At 40.2% G+C, this 21,421-nt stretch overlaps 1 protein-coding gene and 1 pseudogene across 7 annotated transcripts in view; one reads left to right on the top strand and one right to left on the bottom strand.

Moving 5' to 3' along the window:
• The window catches only part of FAM110B (family with sequence similarity 110 member B), a 162,410-nt gene that overhangs the window by 24,400 nt on the left and 116,589 nt on the right, over positions 1-21,421 (bottom strand). The gene's annotated exons all lie outside the window — the stretch shown is intronic.
• On the top strand, positions 212-19,640 carry LOC129135607 (large ribosomal subunit protein uL24-like; annotated as a pseudogene).

Raw genomic sequence — 21,421 nt, 5'->3', positions numbered from 1 at the left:
TGTCACCAGCCAGACCTCATGCCAGGCAGGGTGGATGTCTCCTATTTACCTGCCCTGCCCAGCACCTGTCATTCTCCCACTTGACAGATGGGGAAGCAGAGACGTGGAGGGTCTCAATGACTTGCCTGCATTCAGTGAGCTGAAGGAGCTGCTGTCCACCTCGGGGCCATCTGTATTCTAAGCCTGTGCCCTAAGACTGCTCTGGATGGTCATGGAAACATCTGTGGCCACAAGGACTGAAGAGGGGCCAGACCTGAACATCAGCCAGGAAGGAAAAAAAGAAAAAATACTGGCCAGCGCCCCCCTCACCACCCCCAGCCTGTACGATGCCAAGCCCCAGGCTGCTTTCACAGCAAAACTCCTTCCTGCTACGGTGGAAGAGTGTGTACCTACTACAGGGAGAAGCCGCGGTTAGGAGTACTTGCTGTGCTGGAGGATACATCAGTGAGGGGGAGTGAGAGGCAGGAAGATGATGTGAAAACTTTTTGAGGAGAGGCATTCATAAAATATAAAAAATAGGCCCAGTGAATCCAATATGAGGCAGTGACAATAAAAGCTCTTTGTTTGGTGAGATTCTCCAAGGGGCTCTCAAAATGTGGCGACACCCTCCTTCGTGGAAAATAAGTATTCTAAAATCTTTCTAAGGAAATTAGAATATATTCTGGGCAATAGAAAACCAACAGTCTAGTCATGACCTGATTAGATAAAAATCAGCTTATCCTGGTGAAGCCTGAGCCCATCTCTGGGGACAGATCCTTCAACCATGCAGACCCACGCAATGCAACTTTCCCCTAAGCTCTGCCCTCAAGGGAATCACTTCAAAGGGAACCTGTTCAATCAAGTTTATATAGGCAGAAGAACTAGAAGGCAGGACACCCCCACTAGAGTATTTGTTCATTCAGCAAGTGTTTACTGAGCATCTACAAATGTGCCAGGCAGTGAACAAAATAAACACTATGTGGAGCTCACATATATGGCAATCAATCAATTAATCAATGGATCAATATAGTATGTAGTATGACAAGCATGGGTGCTGAAAAGAAAAGCAGAGCAAGGATTTACTAAGGTGGAAATTACTGTTGACTTAGATAAGAAGGGTTTTGGTAAAGTGATTGGCAGGGTTTCAGGAGAGATGGGAAGAATAAAACAGGAGACGGTGATATAGGTGGCTTGTTTCATGAGTTTGGAGAGGAGGTAATAGTTAGAGGTTGGTAAGCAGAACCAAGAGAGGATATTTATTTTTCAATGGTAAAAACAGTAGCATGGGCTGGGAGCAGTGGCTCATGCCTGGAATCCCAGCTAATGGGGTTGCGGGGGAGGTGAGGCAGGAGGAATGCTTGAGACCAGGGGTTCGAGGCTGCAGTAAGCTATGATTTTGCCACTACACTCCACCTGGGCAACAGAGAAAAAAAAAGGCAGCATGTTGGGAATGACACAACAGAAAGAAAAATGCACTGATACAGGAAAGACTTTACACTAATGCTGACAACAGGGGGATTAAAATGTGACCAAAAACTTGAACCCAGAGAATAATGACTTATAGGTGTCAGGCGGTTATATGGGATTTTTCTTAACTGGTCGGTGGCGTTGGAGGAGAAGGCCTTTTTAATCATAAGGGCTCTAAAGGAGTGGCAGTGAAGAGAGCTTCTGTGGGATGGGGCCTGTGCCTATATGGATTGCTGTCGGAGGCTGAGGGTGGGCACAAGGCAGAGAGCATGAAAAGGAAGACAGTGATACTGTTGTGGGAATATTCTTAGACGCTGATGTGTAAACAACGGCCTCATGGTCATGGAGGCAAAACCTAATAGGGACAGGTCGCTGCAACTCTCCATTTGCTAGACATCTGGCAGAAGCAAATCATCTGATGAGTGATAATTTCATCATCTGTAAGACAGAGGAAGAAAGTACTGCTTCTGTGAACTTAAAGTTTATCAACAGGGAATCAGAGATCCTAGGAGAAAACAGCTAAGAATTCATAGAGTAATATAATAGCTAAGGAAGGGATTCAATCATTCAATTTATACTCATGCTGGGCACTGTTACTAGCACTGGAGGTATTGACATGAATGGAAGAGACACAATTCCCTGTTTTTGTGGCATGCTCAGGCATTCACATACATTCCACAGAACAGATTGCACAATTCAGGGTAGAGATGGAGGAGATTTTATAATTGGATTCTAAGGGAAAATGTAAACTGTGCCTATAAGGAGGAAAGGCTGGTGTGGCCGCAGGTTCTAGGTCCTAGGGTCAGAACATGTGAGTCCCCTCCCCCATTTACCACTGCATGACCTTGAAGAATCGTCTCTCTAACTTTAGGTTCCTTAGCTGTGCCATGGGGCTGATACCAGGACTCATGATAGTAGAGGCGGCAATATATGTTAGCTACTGTTCTTTTTAATGAACTGGAGAAAACATTATCAGATGAACATCATAGACTATAAAGGCAATTTGCAGATTAACAGAAGGAAGAATTTTTGAACAATTCAAACTGTCCAAAACTAGAATTCATTGGTTTTTAAAGAAGTGCTAGCTTTTTACCCTAGGAATGCTTCATGCAGAGGTAGACTTAACATCTGTTCAAGAAATTTTAGAGGGGATTCCTATAATGGGTGGAAGGAGGAGGCAGGTGAATGTCAAGTTCCTTTCTAATAGGTTCTATGTTTCTTTGAAACTTCTACTTTCAAAGCAAGAAGAAAGGAACATGAAGACAGAACATGAAGGCAGAATTTTAAAGATAAACTGTAATAAGAATTTAAGCATTAAAAAAATCATTGCAATATATTAAAAAAGTGACAAGAATGTTTTTGATAAGTAGATTAAATCTAAGAAAAAAAAAGACAGTAAAGAAGAGGGAGGTTTAAGCAGACTGGATGAAAAAAGTAAGAGCGGAAGAAAGAAGGAGCAGGATGCGGGGCATCTCATCAGCCGTGGGCACTGGAGACCCTGCATGGGTGTGGCTCTGCCTTGGTAAGCTGTCAGCCTTTTGTTCCTCCCTGTTCTAGTAGCTGCAATCTGTGCCAGGGTTGATCCCTCACATCCTTTATGGTCCTGAGCCTCGAGCCTCACATACTTCTCATACAGCATGTATGAGAAGGTACAGAATGTGTACAGCGCCTCCAGCAGCGCCTTCCTTTCCTCCAGGCCAAGGGAACCACTGGACAGGAGCCATTTATTGGGCTAAAATACTACCAACAGGGGCCCTGAAGAGGGTGGCTGACTGGAGAACAGAGGCAGCTTCTAATGTTATCGAGAGGTGGATGTTTCTGCAATAAACTGTGCTAAAAGGTCATGTTATATTTGCATGTAATGTGTCAGCTTATTTCTGAGATTATGATAGTCTTTGGAAGACATTTAGCCAGCAATTACAGTTTAGTAATCACCTTGTTAATTCTCCAGTTGGGACACAGTACCCCTGAGGCCACTGGCTCAGAGCTGAGATGATATCAGAGACCACTGGGTGTAATGCTTGCCTCTCCAGACCAACTCTGACTCAGGTGGTTTCCCTTCCATTAGCCTAGAGGGGATCGAACTCTTTTGTGACATTCTTCTTTCTTATTGACTATTAGAGGGAAGATGTTGAATGTTTCTCTTTTGTTTAATAGCTCTAAAGATAGACAGAGTCTTTTAAACCTTCATCTATTTTACTTACTAAGGCATTCTGGATCACTCCCAGTGTTGTTTCTAGAACTCAGGAGGTGAAGCTTTCCTGTGTTTACAAGGATACTTGAAAGACATTTCAATAAATGCAGCCAATACGTCTATGAAGAGCCAATGACTCCTTTTAGCAGGCTAAAACTGACCACAAAAGCAAAGTTATCCTAGGGAGATGATGGAAAAAAATATATAAAACTTATTGTTTGTCTCAGAAAATATTTCTAGTCTTTGGACAAAGAACTACTCAAAATGCAATTTCTCATTTTTCAATGCCAGCTTTTTCAAACATTATGATCAACAGCAAAATGTGACCTACTTCCTCTGATAACTCAGAAAAGTGATGTGTCATCCCCAAATCCATTTCCCCCACTTGCAGGGCAAAAGACAAATACTTATACAGCCATCCTTCTCTGACAGATGAGAAGGGCTCTTTTAATCAACATTCTCAAAACACAGTTAATTTTTTTTTCCTGAAAAGTATCTATCAAATGTTTCGACAATTTAAATAATCCTTGGGTTCAGCTCTCTAACTGAAACTGAAATCCTAGAGTAGACTGGGGAAACTCAAAACAGGGCCTCACAAGGTGCTGGTGAGGGAAGTGATGTAAGGATTACAGTGATTTTTCGAAAAGTAGAATTCTCTGAGAGCACTTGATGTGAGAATCCTGATGAAACCAAAGAAGGCCCTAAGACCCCTAGGAGGCCATGGAACACTGAACGCAGAGCAGATACAGGACTCATGTTGGTCTAGTCTGAATCCTGCTTCCCTGTCTTTTAGCTCTGTGACTCTGGACAAGAGAATTCCATTTGTGTGATTCCCTTTTCCCATGTGTTAAATGGGATAATAACAGCACCTTCCTCACAGGGTGATAGTGAAGGTGATATGGCGTGAAGGCTGGAAGACACTGAGCACAGGGCCTGTCTGTCATACAGAAGGTGTGAATTATATTTTTATAGTAAAACGGTTATTTTTAATTGGACATACTGACAGTACTTGTGTATTGTGAGAAAAATCACTTCCCTGGTCAATCCATCCAAACACATGCAAATTCTAGATGTTCTTGTAAAAATGAAATGGATTAAAAGAGAATCTCCAAAACCCCTTATGGAATTTGAGAAGCACTGCACTAAACCTGTTTACTTTGAGGAAATCTGACATCTTCACTAGGTTGAGCCTTCCTGTCCATAAATAGGGATCTTCCTCTCCATTTATTTAGACTTTTGATTTTTTTCATCAGTGTTTTGTAGGTTTCAGCATATAAGTTCTAGATGTGTTTTATTAGATTTATTTTTAAGTATTACATTTTTTTGAGCCAATGTAAATGGTATAGTATTTTTAACATGAGTTTCCACATACTCATCACTATTGAGAAATACAATTGACTTTTGTCTGTTGATCTTATATTCTGCGAACTTGCTGAACTCACCTTTTGGTTCTAGGGTTTTTTATTTACATTTTTGTGTAGATTATTTGAGATTTTCTATGTAGACAATCATATAAGACAAGATAGACAATAAAGAAGAAGCAGGTGTAAGAAAAGTGGGCCAGATGAAAATGAGGGAGAAGGTCAAGCAAAACCTCCCATCAGTTATTTGTGAGCTTATGCAAGATTATGCTAAAACTTATATGGAAAGGCAAAGGAGTATAATAGCTAAAACAGTTCTGAGATAAAAGAATAAAGAATGAGGAATCAGTGTACTCAATTTCAAGACATTATCTAGCTACAGTAATCAAGATTGTGGTATGATAGAAGGACAGACACACAGATCAGTGGAGCACAACATATAACCCAGAAAGAGCCCCACACAAGTTAAGCCAACTGATTTTTGACAAAGGTGCAAAAGCAATTCAAAGAAAAAGGACTAGACTTTTCAACAAATGGTGCTGGAGCAACTGGATATCCACAGGCAAAAATATAAACGTTGACCTCATACCTTTTATCTCATACCTTATACAAAAATTAACTCAAAATCATAGAGTCAACCGTAAAATAAAAAAATGTTATTATTAGGAAACAACAAAGAAGAAAATCTTTAGGATCTCTGGCTTGATGAAGGGTTCTTTGATATGACATCAAAAGAGTGATCCATGAAAGAAAACTGACAAATTTGACTGATTAGAATTACAAAAACTTTTTATCTGTGAAGGGCTCTGTTAAAAGGATGAAAAGATAGGCAACAGACTGGGGAAAATATCTGCACGATATACATCTGACAAAGGGCTCATATCTAGAACATACAAAGAGTTCTCAGAACTCAACTTTAAAAAAACCAAACAATCCAATTGGAAAATGGGCAAAAGACATTTCAACAAAGGGCATATAAAAAGGGCAAATAGACATATGAAAAGATGTCAACATTATAAGACATTAAAATCTATCACTATTCATGAATGAGCTATCACTACACACTTGTTAGAACAAGTAAGATTAAAAAAAGAGAGAGAGAGACACACCACCCTATAAATGCTGGCAAGAATGCAGAGAAACTCTATCACTATATGCCTTGATAGTAGGAATGTAATAGTGTAGAGACACCCTGGTAAATAGCTGGGCAGTTTCTTGAAAAACTAAACATACACTTACCATAGAACCCAGCAAGTGCACTCCTGGGCATTTATTCCAGAGAAATGAAAACTATATCCACACAAAAACTATACACAGTTGTTCAGAGCAGCTTTACTTGTAATAGCTCCAAACTAGAAGCAACCAAAATGTCTCTGAATGGGCAAATGGTTAACTAAACTATGGTATATCCATACAATGGCTGATACTCAGCAATGAAAAGGAACGAACTATTGAGGCATGCAACGACTGGGATGTATCTGAAGAACAGCTGCATGAAAAAAAGCCAATGTCACACAGTCACATACTGTATGTATATAACATTCTCAAAATTAGAGAGATGGAGAACAGATTTAGTGGTTTTCAGGAGATAAGGATGAGGAGTCATGAGGGTGCTTGTAAAGCACAGGATCTCTGTGGTACAGAATAGGATCTTGATTGTGGTGGTGGTTACACAAATCTATGCAAGTGATAAAATGAACTACACATACAAGCTCAACTTCCTGGTTTGATACTGTACTATAATTATATAAGACATAGCCATGGGAGGGTACTGGGGGACACATGAAACTTCTACCATCTTTGCAACTTCTTGTGAATCTGTAATTTCAAAGTAAAAAGTTTAAAGAAAACAGCTGGGGGAAGAGAGAGAGATCCATAATCTGCTTCCCAAATAAAGGAACAATCATGATTTTAAAAAATAACAAGAGGTTAAAATTACAATGTAAATTGACATGTTTCTCAGGTCATAAGACATTTTATATGGAGAAATGGGCTCTCACATTTGTCATATTTTAATATTGAGAAAATAACCTAGGGTCAAACTTTGGCCTAAAAATCAGAAAAATGAGACTATCTCCTAAATTGTTCCAAAATTTTAAAATGAAGTCTCTTTTTGAACAAAAAGTCTTTTTCCATTATTATGGTTCAGAATATGCCATGGATTAAAATGTTTTTTAAATAGTACTGAAGGCAATAAAGCACAATCATATGAAACGATTCATGTCTATGAGGATACTAAATTGACGCTGCATTGAGAAGATGAGATAAGAAACAAAAGAAATTTAACACATTAATAGTGTTCTTTGAAAGAGTTTCTCAATAACTTTCTTTTTTTTTCTTTCTCTGTCACCCAGGCTGGAGTGCACTGGCGGGACCATGGCTCACTGCAGCCTCAACTTCCCAGGATCAAGTGATCCATCCACCTTAGCCCCTTGAGTAGCTGGGGCTACAGGCATGCGCAACCACGCCCAGCTAATTTTTTTATTTTTTGTGGAGAAGGGTCTTGCCATGTTGCTCAGGCTGGTCTCGAACTCCTGGGCTCAAGCTGATCCACCGACCCTGGCTTCCTAAAGTGCTGGGATTACAGGCATAAGCCACTGCACCTGGCCTCAATAATATTTTCATGTACAAATTACAATAATCTAAGCAGAACAATTCTAGATTTCAATGATTTCTTACTGTAAACTGAAGTGCTTTAAAAGTTATATTTTGATAAGAGATTTTAAAAAAATCAGCATCAAAGAACAAGGATTTGGGGCAGAGTTGATGTTTCGGTCTACCAAACGTAAAAAGAATCATTTTTCTTTAAAAATTCCTCATTATCATGTAATCTATTTAGAAGAACTAGAGTCAGAGATACCATATTTGACATTTCCTAAGTCTCCTTCATGAATTCTACATTTTAAGTGACCATTTTAATAGAGATGAGTGTAGAGTGATGGGAAAAGTTTTGAAAACAACATACGCTTCTAAGTTTAAGTTCCACCTAAATATGCAAGTCAGTTCTAGTATCAGTGATGCAAACAGGGTGGCTTTCTCATCCTTTAGCATCTCCCCAAAATGCATCAGGCATATTTAGGATGCGCCTTCCTACCTTCCACCTCTCTTCACATACATCACTAGAGTATGGGTTATGACAGCATTTCTGAGATTTAAGGACTATAAACAAGGATAATGAAAAGCTCAAGTGAAAAAGGTTGCCTGTGCAGCGTAACATGAAATCCCAATCTCTATTTGTAACTAGGCTGTTCCATCTGTTTGGCTTTGAGATGGAAGCATTTCTGGTAGACAGTGCAACCCAAGAATTGATCCACTAGAACTCCTCTTAGCAATGGTCTGCTGTGCTTTGTTATCAGAGAAGCTGAGGGTTTCACAATTTCATTGTCATTAGGGACATGAAGAGCTCCCTCTAGTACAAATCATCTTACTGTGGGCTGACTGAGTAACCCAACGAATCCAGTACTGAATGTTCTGCCAGTATATGTGGCCTCTAGTCAGTAAAATAGAGCCCAATCCTAATTCAACCTATTGAACAGTAAGATGTTAATGGGGAACCTAGCCTTCCACTTTGTCTCCTTCACTAGGTTGACACTTTTATTAAATAATCAGAAACAGAAACAAATAAAAGGGAAACAGGGTAAAGTAGGCTAGCAGAGATATAAAAGATATAAAATTAACAAGACCTTTGTCCTACATGGATATCTTATCCTCTGCATTTGTAAAGAATCCGAAAAACACATATTCTATATAAATAGAACAAAATCAAATCCCTGTCACAAACACTCTTAATTAACTCAGAAATCTGCTTTTATTCTGTCTTCCAATGGAAGTATGTGCAGCGGGAAAGTGTACCTCAGAATCTAAATCACGACAGCTACGAAAACAAGTCTGGCATAGCTGACAGATTTTTTTCTCGATGAGTATTTATAAAGGAGAAGTCATGCTTAATCAAATAATTTATAATTACTATCTGTATAAAATCTTTACCGTATCATGTTCATGTACTACAGAATTTAGCATTTTCTGCATAATGGGTTCTAAAGATTATAGCATCATACACAGAATATTAGATAAATAGTCTGACTGCTATCATTTAAATAATGTGTAATTATACAAAATCAGTGATTAAAAAGTAACCTTAAGGTTACTTTTGGTTCAAAATGGTAGCAAGATTTATTTAGTTTATCTCTTTTTATTCCCAACTCCCTGATAAAATGAAAATAATAAACACAGCAGCAAGAATAAGAGAGACACAAAGTGTACAGATGAATTGGAACTAATCTCACAGGACGGTGGCAATCATTCGAAGTGTCTGGGGAAGATCCCAGGGAGAAGTGAGTGCATTTGCCTGGCATCACCCCCCAAAGAGCAGGAACTGAGAGAGTGTGGGCTCAGAAACAAAGTTGAAAAGACAGAGCCTGTGAAGCACCAAATAGAGCAGTAGTGGGCTCCTGAAACCCCACCCTAATATGGCAGTGAGGCAAGCTCCCACACCACTTGCCACCTCTGCCAGCACCCAGGGGGTCCTTGGCAGGCGGGAGCAGTTTGATAGCAGGAGGACTAGGGTAAAGGGAGCCTTCAAAGGGTGGGACCTTTAGCTCCCCGCTCCGCTGAGCTCTCATAAGGCAAGGAACAGAACACAGGATGCTTTCCAGAAAGGAATTATTTCTCCCTCTGAAGAAACTGATCAGCCCTAGGAAGGTATGATCTGGGGGAGACGCCTGCTGAAGTTAGGGGTTCTAATTTGGAGAAAGTCAGCTCTGCACGTGATTTCATACAGCACACTCCATCATCAGCAACTCCCACCTCCACGCTGAGATTCCGCTCTGAGTTTTAGGAACTCCCTTTTAAATGGTGATGGGCAGCCAAACCTCTAACACGAAAGGCAGAGACTACTCAAATAATCAAACAGAACAAACGCGACCTGAAGGAAAACAAGATATGCAAAGGACATTTGCAGAGAACTTCAAAAGGCCTAGGAAATGAAATAGAGAAAAAAGTGAAGTTAGTGCAGCCCTAAAATAAAAAGCAAATGCACTTAAAAAACCCAACAACAGAAAAAGGCAAAAATAAACTTTGGAAATTAAATATCTAATTAAAATTTAAAGATTCAATAAGTGGGCTTGAAGAAATATCAAAGAAGTGTCCTAGAAAGTAAAATGACAAAAGTTAGAAAACAGGAAAGAAAAGATCATAAAAATTAGAGGATCCATCCCAGCAGATGCAGTAAGCAAGTAATAACAATTATAAGCAAGGGTAATAGAAGATGTTGAAGGGGAGAAATTGTTTAATAAATAATATTAAAAGTTAATCAGATGAAGGGATACAAGTACTTCTAGGGCTGGAATATCTAGAGAATAAAGAAACAAAAAATCCACAGTAAGGCAAGTTTCTGTAAAATTCCAGAGCACCAGAGACAAAGAGAGGATCTTAAAAGCTTCTAGAGAAAAATCTGGGCACATTCAGGAACCAAAATGGTACTGTACTTAAAAAGAGCATTTAATGTCTTCAAAATTGAGGGAAATTATTTTTAAGAGATAATAATCATTAACCTACAGTTTTATGCTCAGAGAATCCTTCTTCAAGCAGAAGGATAGAATGAAGATACTTGTAGATATGCAGAGATTAAAAATATACTTTCCAGGCCCCTTTACTTAGGAGGCTTACAGAGGGTGTGCTTCAGTAAGGTGAGAGAATAAACCTACAAAGAAAGAGATATGAGATCCAAGAAAAGAGGGGATTCCATCCAGAAGGGCAGCCAAAGGCGGTTCCCACATTTTGTTGATGAGAAGTCACAGCACAGCAGCTGTTGGAACAGCTTAGAGGGCAACTGGCCCCGAAATGACCCTGGAATAGAGATACAGGAAAGAGGTCTGTATGAGCACACATGAAATATTATTCAAAGGCATATGGCAGGAATGCTGGAACATTTGGGAAAATAATCTAACTCCAGGTATATTAGAAAATATGGCGAAAGACAAAAAGGAGGTCATTAACTCTATAAAAAGAAGACTTTGTCTATAAGCAAAGAGGCATGGTTAAAGGACACTATGCAGAATGTGTAGCTATATTACATTGTCATAATAAAATTAACTTAAAAAGTAAACTAATTATGAAGACTCCCAATGTTATATAATTTCTGCTATCTGGCATAGTCCCTGGGCAATTCAAGGGGAAAGACAAACAAAAAATGAGTTTAAAACATTCCTACAGGTTTTCCGTACAGTACAGAGTAAATTTCATAGATTCAAAACTTACTAAATGAAGCATTCTCATATGGATGCTTGGAATCTGGGAAGCTAAGATTGACTGAAACCCAAATACTTTTCTTTACTTTGATGAGCTCTACTAGACTTCTGAGACCCACAGGAGAATACATCAAAAGCATTATTATGTTGTTCTATCAGTGAGACCATTGAAGCTGCATCCACAGTGGTGCGTGTGGACAACAGAGATCAATGGGCCTCTGGCTTCCCTGTTTGCATGGCACCTCCCCAGACCTAGCAGCCACACAGCATCTGGAGGCTCATCGCGCCTCATCCTATTACAGTGCTGATTTTTCTGCATGAACTTGCCACTGACTAAAATCTACATTTATTGTCTGTCTCCTGCACTGGAACTAAGCAAGCTCCAGAGGACATCACTGCATCCATTATTCACCGTTACATCCCTTTATATTCAAATATTTAAATGACTGAAAGAACAAAGGGTGTAACTGAAGGGAGTGGCATGTTTCTCCCACGTTTCTTATGGGGACACTCCACCTTGCTTGGATGTTGGCTCTGGGAGGGAATGGGCCTCAGGGGATTCTGATGCCAGCCCCAACCCTGCCAGGCTTTTCAATAACTATCACCTATTCTCCCAGTCTTCCATCTAGCCTAGTTACATCCATTCTTGTTTCTCCACCTTGGGAATTTCATGGATCCCAGAGGCATGTACTTTAAATGAGGGAATCTTTAGAACACAACTCTTGGGTAATAAATCAAAACCTCAACAATATGGGCTGACAGTCCCATCCTCGGAGCTCTTATTCTTATCTGCAGTGGAGGGGTAGCCACTTCTGGGATGGGATCCAGCAATCCATAAGCTTGTGTTCCAACACAAAAATAAATTACACAGAAAGATGTTCACCTGTTGAAATACCAGAGGTACTTCCTGAAATGCCCTGCCTGGAATTTCTCCAGGTAGATAATGGCTGTTGGTGGAGTTATTCTCTTATTCCTACATTCTCCATTATTCCTTAGTATGCCACAGTCTACAGGATAGTTCAGATGAGAGGGGCTGGATCAGGAAGACGAAAAAGTGGATAATTCAGTGGATAATTCAGATGAGAGGGGCTAGATCAGGAAGATGAAAAAGTGGATAGTTCAGTGGATAATTCAGATGAGAGGGGCTAGATCAGGAAGATGAAAAAGTGGATAGTTCAGTGGATAATTCAGATGAGAGGGGCTAGATCAGGAAGATGAAAAACACTCTTTCTACATAAAGAGGGATTCCTAAAGCAATCTCATTAAGTAAACTGGACGCTGTGGACCAGGTATTTGAAATAATAAAAAAAAATTATGTGCAAACATAGTTTGCCTATCTTCTTTAAATATGCTCCAGCCATGTGGTTCATATTTCCTCACTCTAGGTAGAAACCATGTGCCCTTGAGGAAGGTGTCCTCAGAGTCAGTCACTAAGTCCAGGACACGATTCTGGGACGTACAAATGTTGACTGAAAGTATGAATTTGGAAGTCGGACCGACCTTGGCTTGGCCCTGGGCTCTGTGGCTTACTGGCTACATTTCCCAGAAGCAGGTTATTTACTCAAACCTGAGTCTTGGTTTTCTCAATAGTAAAAGAGCAATGATAATAACCAACCTTACCAGATTGTTGAGGATGTAGAATGAGATAATCTGCAGAGAGCACTTAGCGGCATGCCAAGTGCAGTCAGTACCAAAGAACTGCCACAAGCAGAGTGGTCATATACTCCCTTTCCACAGGCCAGCCTGGGAAGCAGTACAAACCTGAAGAATCTCTGCAGACAGGTCAGTGGGAAGAACTAAAGCTATCAGAGGGGTCTGGATATATCCTACAGTGATTGCAACAAGACTATAAGTACCCTTGCCAGTTAGAACCAAGTTATTTGGAATATTAGATCTTCAGTCACAAGGATAAATTTACGCACCACTATTTCTCCCTAGTATGGTCTGAATGTGTCCCCCACAAAATTCCCATGTTGAAACCTAACCCCCAGTGCAACAGTATTAAAAAGTGTAGCCTTTAGGTGGTGATTAGGTCATGAGGGCATCAGTCTCATGAATAGGATTAGTGCCCTTTTATAAAAGAGGCTTACGGGGGTGTGCCTGTCCCTTCCCCCATGCGAGGACATAGCAAGAAGTCACCATCTGTGGGGACGGAGCCCTCACCAGACACCAAATCTGCTGGTGCCTTGAACTTGGACATTCCAGCCTTCAGAACTGAGCAAATAAACTTCCGTTGTTTACAAATTACCCAGTCCAAGGTATTTTGCTATAGCGGCTCAGACTAAGTTACCCTCTAAACTCAAATTAAGAGAAAATAAGTTATGAGGGGAGAAAAGGGAGGGCATGCACACGAACTTTCTTCAGGAATGCTTCCTGCTTTGGGTTGGCTCCATTCTGGATTTCAGTCCAGCCACCTCCAGTAAGGGGCAAGTGAACAGGTACTTTTCAGAGTATTTGTTTTTTGGTTTCTAAAGGATGCCATTATCTCATTTCTTCAGAAAATCATGAATAATTTTAGTTCTGAATGTTTGAAGTAATATAAGAATAATGTCTGTAGGCAATGTTAAAACAAGAATCTAAAAATGAGACTGTAAGGCCAGCAGCACGAATATGGTTGAGTGGCTTTTTAAACTTATCATTATGAGGACTGCTACCTGTTTCAGGGAAACCATGTTCCCCAGGCTGCACCAAAATAACATCTGAAGTTATATCACTAAGAATGAGGTACTTTTCAAACTATGCTTTTATGGTTTCAAAAGGGGATTTTTGGAGTTTTTAATCCATAAGTGGCCTGGAAGATGCTCACAACTGATGCTGCTACAAGGTGGCTGCTGCTTTGTAACTAAAAGTGTGAAGGCACTGAAGGTAAACAGTCTCCTTAGTGCAGACACTTTGGAAGCAGCAGCAGCTCAGCCCCAGGTACCACGCCCCACCCTGCCTTAGAAGTAAGCATCTGCAATTAAGCCTTCTACTTAAGCTAGTCTGAAGAAACTTCTCACCGCTAATCTTCCAGTAAGCACCCAGACCCAACTGGAAATTTGGTCTCCCCTAACCCCTTCAAAAAAGATAACCCGTTTTGGGATGGGAAGAGTGAAATCCTAATGTCCTGGAATGCGGCTAGTTTCCATTCTCATGGTTACTAACTCTGCAGAGCTTTCTGGCTCTTGAGACCTGACTGAGGCTTAATCTCTGGCTGTATCAATCTGCATTGGCATTTCCAGGACAGACCATGCTCATTCATCAAATGTCTGGAAAGTAATGTCACAGAACAAGGTCAGTGGAGAGAGGAGAAATAAGAGAAGAAATATATTGAATTGGGTCCCTTGGGATTATGGAAATAGCATTATTATCAATAAAGTGATTAATGACAATGGGGTAAACATTTTTAAAACTTAAAGCTAAACATAAAGCTAATGACATTTGTGAACACAGGATTTATCTTTTTCACATCCAAAGATGTTACTCTAGAATCTTTCTGATACTTTCTGGAAGCTGATTTGACAGTATTGTATAATTATCTATAAAGATAGATCCTTCTTAATTTTAATTTTAAACATGCTGTCCTGATTTAATGTCCGTTAGTTTTCTCAAAGAGTTTAACAGAGAACTAAGTCTCCACTCTATTAAGTTTAATGCAAATTAAATAAAGAAATTGCAAAAATGCCTTCTGGTTATAGACTATGTTTATTTATACACATATTCATTAGGCACATACTACATAATAATAATGATTATAGAAATAGCACTCAGACCGTGCTTACTATGTGCCAGAACCACTCTAAGGCATTTTGCAAATACGAACATATTAACTCTTAACAATGACTCTATGAGGCAGGGGCTATTACTACCCTTCATTTTACAAATGAAGAAAATGAGGCCCAAAGATGCTAAGGCATTCAATACTTTACCCAAGAAAACCCTCGCTCTACCTTAGCTAGAGAGAGATAGAGTTGGAATTTGAACAAGGCAGGCTGGCTCCGCTATAGATGCTTCTCATGACTACCATGGGGCCAAGGAAGAAATTGAGGTGCTGAGAGGTTAAAGCCTCCCCCAGATTTGCCATCCCCACTTTTGGCAGTAGTTCTGTTGCTCTGTGCTTATGTATCAAAGCTGAGGTTTCTGAAGCTTTTTCTGCAGTTTTCTTCTGGCTCTTTTCTCGAATACTGGTTCAGGGGTCATCCCACTGGGATGTAAATTAGAATAAAGTACTCTGTTTTTGTATCTGTGTCCAGCTGCCATCAAGAAAGCACCACATCGAATCACATCAACTGTTCTCAGGTAGAGCTCAGTTAGCTTCTGCTTTATTAGACTCAGAGAAAAATACCTCACTGAGATTGCCTAATTGGTTTACCTAATAATACTGATTTTTCCCTCACACCGGTTAAGGGATTCTGGACAGATCGGCACAAAAATGCTATAAAATAAACCTGCCACAATAGAGGCTCTTTGCTTTCAGCCATCCCGTCAGATCCTGAGATATGCACTCACCTTCTCACTTGCTTTCTTTAGGTCTCGAGGGAGCAGCTAGGCTTATACTCCTGGAGGCAGCCCCCAAATGCTGTGTGCATCGCGTTAAGAAGCTTGAAATGGTTTTGAGTTAGCAAACCATTCCTGATGCTCTACAATCTGTTCTCCAGCCTCAAGAATTGAGAATTATAAGCCTTAAGTGGAATACATTCTGGACAAAACAAATAAGGTAATTTACTTGTCTTTTTTTAAATCTCTTCCTGGAAACTGAATGTTCATTCATTTATAATCTCTTGGTTTACTATCATGACACATTCAAGTTTCAGTGCCTGGGAGAAATAGGACTCCCAAGAACTTCAAAATAGGCTTATTCCACAGATGTGTTACAGAAGATTTAAAAGTATTATGAAATATATCTGGTCTGAATATTAGGGTTGGCATATTTGTATATGAAATAGGTGGGTTAGCTCCTTCTTTATTCAGGCATTGTTCTATCTGCCAAATAAGAAAAGCCTCATTGAAAAGGGGATATCTGAGCAAAGTTATGCAGAAGGTAAAGGAGTAACCACAGAGATGCTAGGGGAAAGACAAGTGCAGAGGCCTGGAGGACAGGTGTGGCTGGCATGGGAGGAAGGAGATGGAGAGATAATGGACACACCCTGTCAAGGACCATGGCTGTCTTCAAGGAGAATGGGACTCTACTGTGAGGTTTTGCCCCCAGGAGAGAGGGCTCAGACTCACGGGTTAGAGGGAGCTTTCTGAGTGCTCTGTTGGGAAAAGACTGCAAGAGGGAAGAACAGAAACAGGAACCAGTTAACAGGCTAATGCAATGATCCGAGGGGTTTGAACCATGATGGCAGTGGTGAAAGCTGGTTGTTTTCTGAATATATTTTAAAAGTACAGCCAATTGGTTACCAGGCATGCATGCATGTATGTATGTATGTATGTATGTATGTATGTATGTATGTCTTCCATACTAGTATTTAAGCAGTCTTGATCTGTTTTGTGTTCTGCATTCCCAGGGCCTAAAACAGGACCTGGTACACAGAGTTTACAAATATCCTGTTAAACAAGTGAACGAACTGGCCAGGGTTCAAAGTGCTTCCAAGTGGTTGGGCTGGGATTCCAATCTGGACCTTTCTCTGGCTTCCAAATCCCAGATTATCATCACTATGCTATTCTACCTCTGCTAACACTACTTTTTATCAGGAATAAAGTTTTTTCCTAGCCTAAGTTATACTCAGCATAATACATTTCTCAACACCAGAATAAGGTACACTGTATCACTAGCCATCTGCTGTACAGTACTGATGTCTGGAAGATAAAGGCCAGGGATGGGCAAAAGTCCCAAGGTGCTCTTAGATACTTCAAGACTCTGCTGTAATCCCAGCACTACGGGAGGCCAAGGTGAGCAGATCACCTGATGTCATGAGTTCGAGACCAGCATGGCCAACATGGTGAAACCCCATCTCTACTAAAAATACAAAAATTAGCCAGGCGTGGTGGCATGTGCCTGAAGTCCCAGCTACTCGGGAGGCTGAGGCACGAGAATCGACTGAACCTGGGAGGAGGAGGTTGCAGTGAGCCGAGATTGTGCCACTGTACTCCAGCCTGGGCAACAAAGCGAGACTCTGTCTCCAAAAAATTTAAAAAATAAAAAATAAATGACTCAGGCTCTGCTTTTGACTAGTGTGTGTGTGTTTGTAGGTATGTCTGTGCACGTGTGTGCTCATGTCCACCTGTGCTGTGCATAGAATTCGTTGTCTGGGGAAGATGGTGTATTAATAGTATTCTTTAGTTAGACAAACTATATGGAAGAGGAATTACTTTTTGTCATTCTAAAGAAAAGGAAAATTGAGCCAGGAAAGTAGTCTTTAAGAAATTGGCCAGGGTGGGGCATGGGGGTGGGTACAAGCCGATGAGCAATGAAATATTTTGGAAAAGATTGTTAGTCAAGATGAGTCACATATTCTGAGGAAAGTCGATTTGCCTAGAATTTACAGTGATCCAACTACTAATTAAGAAAAAAAAAAAAAAACTTTCCAATAGAGAGGACTGGTGACCCCAAAGCACTCGGGAATTCTAGTGGTCTGATTCCAGTGAAGACCATCTCCCTTGCTGCCCTTCATCAGAGGGCAACACAACACGGGGCTGAGATAACTTGCTGGGTTTAAATACTGTATGTAACTAGCTGAATGTCCTTCAGCAGCTACTCAAATTTTCTTGGTCTCAGTTTCCTCATCTGCAAAAAGAGATAAAATATTATTCATCTCCTAGGATTATTAAGTCAGGATTAAATGAATCTCCACATGGGACCCATTTAGAACAGGGCCTAGCGCTCACATTGATAGCTGATGCTTATTCAACCCTTGTACCTTCAGCTTGTGGTTTGGTCTCTCACCTTGCTGCCAGCGGAGATATCTAAATCCTCCCCAACTCGTTCAGGTAATTAAGAAGGGAACTCGCCTGTCAGTGTTTGAATACAGAAAAAGAAGCCTTGCATAGAATGCCTGGGATTCAAGAGAGGTGAACTTGGAGCAGCAATTTCAAGATCACAAAACTACTGAGGTCAGCATGAGGCTGGCTGAGACGATGATGCCCTGGGTAGGGTGAATACACTTGGGAAAGCCAGTATAGATTTCTGAGTGTTATATAACTAGAGCTTTTAAAGAAAATTCTGAGAATTCAGGGAAGTATATTATTTGTTCTTATATCATTACCAGAAAAATAATTACTTAATATAAATCTATTAGACTATCGAGGAATAGCAACTGTGGCTTCTAGTAGTAACCCTCTCAGACCAGACCAGTACAAGCCCTTCCCATGGACAAGAGACAAGTCATGGACAGATCTATCAACACTTCTGATTCTGTTTCACATCATAGCAATAGCTGGAAAAATAGTATCTCCCTGCACAAATATTAGCCCTTGAGTGATTGTTCTTTCTCTTAAGAGAGAGGGCATGCTCATTAAAGACCCAGAGATTAAGCTAGAGCAAACCTATCAAATGTGCAGATGACAATGGCAGGGCAGTCAGTTACTTTAAAACACAGATTACCAAAAGAAAGGGACAAAGGACAGTAAGTAAGCATAAGACTTTTAAGGCCCGATGTAATACCAAGAAGTAACTTATACTCTGCTTTGCCATTTATCTTCTTTCCTTGCTTTATGAAGTTTCAGCTAAGACATGAATCTAAAGCAATTACAGAAATGAAAACCTATGAAGTGCCATTAAAAATCTGTGCCCAGCAAACACTTCTTTATTAATGAATCATTTCCAGTCAGAGATTTATTTCTCTATCGCTGTGGTCTGAATGTGCCCCCCAAATTTGTATGTTGAAACCTAATCCTCAATGTGATAGTATTAAGAGGAAGAATGTCTTCCCTTTTGTGGCTATCACTGAACTGGTAGTGGCCAAAACGAAGTTTAATCCCTTTGTGACTTTTGACTGAAGCAAGAACCACAAAATGGCATTTCAAGGCACCTTTCCACATTCGCAGGAAGATTACGTCTTCCTCTCTTTCCAAAGAGCTGACACAGAAGTACAGTGTTTGATCCATGCTCATCTGAAAGGATGATGAAGTTCAGGCTGTGTGAGGACACTATAAATGTCAGCAAACTGGCAAAACAGTCAAGGTTTACAGGAAGAAATGTGTCATCTACACTGAGCAGGTGCAGTGGGAAAAGGCTAATGGCACAACTGTCCACATGGGCATTCACTCCAGCTGTTACTTCTAGGCTGAAAGTGAACAGAGACCAAAGAAAGATCCTTGGACAGAAAGCCAAATCTCATCAAGCAGGCAAGAGAAAGGGCAAACACAAGGAAGAAACAATTGAAAAGATGCAGACATAAAGTAATCATATGTAGAATTTTCATTTTAAACTGGTAAAATGAAAAAAAAAAGGCAAGATCTTTGGGAGGTGATTAAATCATGAGGGCAGAGCTCCCCCATGAATGGGAATGGTGCCCTTGTAAGGGGCTGAAGAGAAAAGAGTTCTTCCCTTCCACGACTTCAGGACGCAGTGAAAAGATGTCCATCTGTGAGCCCAGAAGTGGGGCTTCACTAGACACGAAATCTGTTGGCATCTTGGTCTTGGACTTCCCAGCCTCCAGAACTGTGGGAAATAAATGTCTGTAGTTTAAGCTACTCAAGGGTATGGTATTTTGTTACAGCAGCCCTTAAGTCCTTAGTCCTTAAGTCCTTAGCCCTTAGTCCTTAAGTGGACTAAGACACTTACTATGCAGAAAACTTTAAAAGATCCCTTAAAAACATAAAACCAGATATATTTCCTTTGGGAATCTTAAGAATATATTGTTTAAAAAAATCACTCCCAGAGGCTATTAATGAGAACCAGCACTCAACTGGAACAGGACCAGACAGGGCCAAGCTATATTCCAACAAAGTGGGGTGACAAACCCCAGGAGAGCCCAGGGGCGTGGCCCAGTAGACCCTCAGCACCATCTTGCACTGTGGAAAAGTCAAATCATCACCCAGGTGAAGTTCAGCTACAGGATGAGTGGGGGTTGTTACTAATGTTACAAACATATGCTCAAGGTAAAGACTGCAATGACTCAGACTTCAGAGTCTTGCTTTATACAAGGGGCTGTACATGATTTTTCAAACAAATGTGAGGTGGAGCATATTTGTAAAAATTATTAGGTAAGCTGTTGATGTGAAGATACTAATTTATTTTTATTTTTATTTTTAAGAAACGGAGTCTTACTCTGTCACCCAGGCTGGAGTGCAGTGGCTCAATCTTGGCTCACTGCAACCTCCACCTCCTGGGTTCAAGCGATTCTCCTGCCTCAGCTTCCCAAGTAGATGGAACTACAAGTGTGCACCATCATGCTCAGCTAATTTTTGTATTTTTTTTAGTACAGACGGGGTTTCACTATATGTTGGCCAGGCTAGTCTCAAATCCCGACCTCAGGTGATCTGCCCACCTTGGCCTCCCAAAGTGCTGGGACTACAGGCATAAGCCACAATGCCCAGCCAAAAGTACTAATTTTAAAGTTTAATATTGTTATAATTGTAAACTGTACTAAAAACAACCCAAAAAACTTTTGTCTTTTTTTAAACCAGTGGCCTTTTGCTTGAAGTGTAACTAACCCAAACTATGAATATACATTGGGTGAATTTACTTCACTTATATTAGTTAAGTAAGGTATAGAAAGTACCTAGCCCAATGCCAGGCACAAACTAGGTGTGAAGTGAATGGGTAAGAGAATATAGCATTAATTCTTCGATTACTTCCTATGGTCAGAGAAGGAGGGGTTTGCACACACGTGGGGGACCTAGAAAATAGCAGCTTATGTCTTTTCACTCACATGTTTATGTAAGGATGGAAACTGTTTAAATCAGCATTTCTGATGGAATCTTTTAAAAGTAGTTTTTTTCTCTTTTTTTAAATTAAAAAGTAGTTTATATATTTACATGTCTTCATTTATTGATGATTCACGGCTGCTATCTTAGCTACTATAATACACATAAACACCTTCTGTAGATGTCTAATGTTTTAGATTTCCAGTGTTCCACATGGAACCAGGCTGCTAGCTATTAATGTCTTGCCATCATTCACAAGTCCAGAAGTTCCCCAACCTCTCACAATTATTTGTATTTATAATCTACTTCACAATTCCTGCTTTGAATCTACTGAGTTTAAAAAACAGACAATGAAATTTTAAAAATTCAAAGGAATATAA

This window comes from Pan troglodytes, chromosome 7, assembly GCF_028858775.2.
Source record: "Pan troglodytes isolate AG18354 chromosome 7, NHGRI_mPanTro3-v2.0_pri, whole genome shotgun sequence".
NCBI lineage: Eukaryota > Metazoa > Chordata > Mammalia > Primates > Hominidae > Pan > Pan troglodytes.
The sequence above is the reverse complement of the archived record's forward strand: the minus strand, read 5'-3'. Positions and strand labels throughout refer to the sequence as shown.